The sequence below is a fragment of the Octopus bimaculoides genome, chromosome 5, assembly GCF_046866305.1.
Source record: "Octopus bimaculoides isolate indiv1 chromosome 5, ASM4686630v1, whole genome shotgun sequence".
NCBI lineage: Eukaryota > Metazoa > Mollusca > Cephalopoda > Octopoda > Octopodidae > Octopus > Octopus bimaculoides.
In genome coordinates, this window is record NC_142932.1 from 39779485 (window position 1) to 39784020 (window position 4536).

Genomic DNA, 4536 nt, shown 5'->3' on the forward strand with positions numbered 1-4536 from the left:
GGAAAACATACCAAAATCCTTTAATAAGAGTACTCTACGTATTTTACGCGAATAACAATCACAGTATTTCGTTCAAATTCAAAATTCAAAAGAGTATCACTTGTGGAACAGTTGGAGTACGAACGAATTTGAATGGAATTTTTTGACTCATATATATATATATATATATATATATATGGTATTTGTGTGTGTGTGTGTCTGTCTGCGTCTGTGTGCGAACACGCGCGTGAAGGCTAGTGGCCTGGCGATTAGGATATTGCACTCAAGATAGCTAGATCACGGCTTTAATTCCCATCCTGTGAGGCACGTTGAGCTTTTGAGCAAAAAACTTAATTAAGATGTGCTCCACCACCATTTTGAGCAGGGGTAATGTTGGCATGTTTGCTTAACTAACGGGTGAAGCCATTTGATCAATAAAATGAACCACACTGAGTTGTTGCCAGCGATCTCATATAATCATACTTGTGAATAAACTATAATACATTATTGTTCACTAAATTTACACTCAAAATTATTAATAGTTGAAATTATTCATAATATTACGAAGAGGTGGTTGAGTAACATATGTTGAAAATACCTCAATTCCTCTATAATTATTGTGGTATCGTTATTGGATCACAACGGATAACTGTATCCAAGTTAATGGTTAAAATACAAGTGATATGGAGCATTCCTGTCTGACGCTTATACTGTTATAAGAAAATTAATGCATGATTCACTTATTTCAATTGAAATGAAATCATGAACATTTTTTTTTTTTTGCCTTGCATACTTTTTAGAGAAAGTTGCATTAAACATAATATTTTTTTTCTTTTTTCTGGTCGCTTGAGTTACAGTCCCCTTTCTTTTAAATCACTGTACCATCACTGATCGGATGATAAAGTACAGTGATTTTCATTTAGTTGTACGGGTGTTTATCATAGCAGATAGCTACCATGTCAGACATTTTAATGTATATATAAGTAACATATATCAATATTTGTATGTATTTTTCCTGCACAAAATGAATGCAATTTGCTTTTCGCTTCAGTGACGGTTGTAATCTTCATATGAATTAAATTAAACAACCTGAAGTGTTCATCAAAGCTATTTGAGTAAAGAATATTCGACTAGTTAATATTCTGTTATGCTTTGTAGCCTTTTTATATGCTGTAACATTAAAATATTACAAATTATCTCAATTAAATACGATCTAGTTTTGATGTCCGATTGGTGAATATAACGAAAGACAAAAAGTCTTTTGTATTCATGTCTCTTTTTTTTTTCCTGTTTGCATATGAGGAATGGCAGTATCATTAATAAAAAAATGTGAAAATATGAAATAGAGCTAACAATATGTTCAAGAGGAAACGCTAAATCTGTTCTGATTTAAAGATTTCGGCAAGAATATCAATTCAGTATAGATCGACCATATTTGCATTAAATATTACATCCTGCTCCGTCCTTCTATCTTGAAATGAATCAATTGATCTTCATTTTACTTCCCTATTTCTTCTGTAATGTAAAAAGAAATGCTATGATATTTATGGGATTGAGTATAGAAAAAAGGATCCTAATGCAATTTTCTAGCGTTTACATACATGAGGTACTAAAATCAGAAACTTTTCCAGATATGGAAATTATGTTCTATAACTGCAAACGATTTGAATTAAATGTCTTTGCAGTTATAGAAATGATTCAATATGAATGGAATTAAGTGGTCCTGAAATATTAATGCGATGAGTATTACTTGCTTGGAACATTTTTAAGAAAAGAAAATAGAACCCTTAAAATGCATGGAAATGAAACACGGTGTATGGAAATACATATTCTATGTATAGAATTAATATTATGTATGTTATCTAACAATCTTTAGATGTAACACAATTGAACTTGTTGTAAGGTAATGTATTTTTGAAATGTCATTGAATCTACAATTGTTAACATTTCTTTACGTATGTATATATGATTACATATATTTATATATATACACACACACACACACATCTTTTCCTTTCATCCCTTACTTGTCGTAGTCATAAGGCGGTGGCCATATTGGATCATCACCTTAAAGAATCTTAGTCGAATGAAACAAACCCACTACGTCTTCCTTTGCAGCATGGTACCTATCCAGCCGGGTACATTTGCCAAACCATTAGGACGTCAAGACACTAACACCAAGTGGTTGTGATGAACAAACACAGACGTAACAACACATACACACTCACACATATATACAACCGGCCTCTTTCAGTTTCTATCTGCCGAATTCCCTCACAAGTCTGTGTGTGTCTATAATACAAAACATCTGCCCAAATTACTATGCAGGAACCCTTGACCATGTGGTTGCGCAGCAGAGGAAGCCAAGGACCCTCTTTCGGTCATGAATGACCATTGAATTACACGTAGAAAGATCCCCTCCGAGGCACAAGGTTGTTTATGGAAGACCAGCAGTCGCCCATGCATACCGGCCTCCCCTCTCTACGCCACCAATGTTATCCAAGAGAAAGGCAAAGGTCGATACAGCTTGGCACCAGTGACGTCGCAACGTGTATCTATAGCTGAGTGAACAGGAGCAAGTTCAAATAAAGTGTCTTGCTCAAGAACACAACACGTAGCTCAGTCTGGGAATCGAATTCACGACCTCACAATCGTAAGCTTGACGCTATAACCACTGAGCCATGCGCCTTCACTAAGTTGCGAATCATGTGACAGAATATACAAACACGCCTGCTTTTTAACAAACCGTCACTCCCGCTAAGTACGGGGACATAATCAAACAATCACATATGAAATCATATATTCTCGTCAGGGAGCAATCATAGACATGAGAACTCACGCAAAAATATTTACATATATTTATACAACTGTAATTTTTCAGTTTCCCTCTCCCAAATATGTTCACATTGATTTCGTTAGGCCGGGATTATGGTACTGGGATTTCAACGATTTCACGTATGGGACTGACTAACCATATAGGACACCATATTCACTTCAGCGAATAATGTTGCTATGCGACATGGGAAACGTTCATTTGAGGCTTGGAGTGTATCTGGGTGCAGGTAAATCGGTATTTCAATTCTAGCGCTACGAGTAAGTGTATGCTGTTACTTCATAGAGTGTTATAGAATGGAAAATATATATTGTTGCAATGATATAAAATATACATTCTTCTTTGCAATAGAGAGGTCACTATTGAGATGTAGATGAACTCAGTGCATCATATTTCAACAACCCAAATCTATTCAAATTGTTTTGGTTGGGCCGGGATTATGGTAATATCATTGCGACGATTTTATGTATGGGATTGAGCAGACAAATAGTAAAGCTACAAAATACTAAGGAATGTAAATTATATTCTATCGCTACATTTAGCTTTCATGGTTACATTTTTGTCAGAAAAAGGAGGTATGTTACATGGAGTATAAAAACACTTGAAATCCTGTATTTTTCAAAACATTATACAAATCAAGCATGATACATAATTTACATCTGACGGATAATTGTCCTCATCTTGTTTGTTGTTAATACAACGTTTCGGCTGTTATACTCTCCAGCCTTCATCAGGTGTTTTGGGGAAATTTCGAACCTGGGTTCTCGTTTCTAAGGTATCTTTCGATGTTGTTGTTGTTATTATTATTATCATTATTATTATTATTATTATTATTATTATTATTATTATTATTATTATTATTATTATTATTATTCAGGTCACTGCCTGGAATCTAACTTCGAATCTTAGGACTACTAACCCCAAGATTCCGATTTCGATTCCAAGCAGTGACCTGAATAATAATAATAATAATAATAATAATAATAATAATAATAATAATAATAATAATAATAATAATAATAATAATAAGAAGAAGAAGAAGAAGAAGAAGAAGAAGAAGAAGAAGAAGAAGAAGAAGAAGAAGAAGAAGAAGAAGAAGAAGAAGAAGAAGAAGATTGAAAAATACCTTAATTATTTCGGTTATATTTCTTGAGTAAAGGGAAGTAAAGGTATCGTCGAAGATTTTTTTGTTGTTTGAGAATATTTTCATCGCTAAAGCCTGGATAACAATTCAAGTTTACGAAATTTAGAGATAGAGAAGTTGTTACATAATGGAGTTGAAAGAGAACTGAGAAGATGGTTTATTTTGCCGCCATTTGACGTCAATAATGTAACTTCAACACAAGTAGCAATATGAAAGAGTTATAGAGAATTCTGTTGCTACTGGCCTCTGGTTGCCATATAGGTGAGAGCAGGAGTGTCTATCACCAGACGTTCACTTTGATTCCATCAATGTGTATGCGTATATGCGTATATGCGTATTTATATGTCTGAGTATTTCCTTTAAAGAAAATGATGCGCTAAACCACGTAAATGAAGTTTTCTTTTGAAGTGTAGAAGAATGCGTATGTTTTAAGATACTTCATAAAGAACAGGGTGAAGAAAATTTGTGTGATGATTGCTATAGTTCTAAATTAGTTTCACACATCTCTCTCTGATTGATAATGCTGGGAACAGTGATAAGTAAGAGTTTCGTTTATAAGTGAAGCCTAATGGCTAAATAG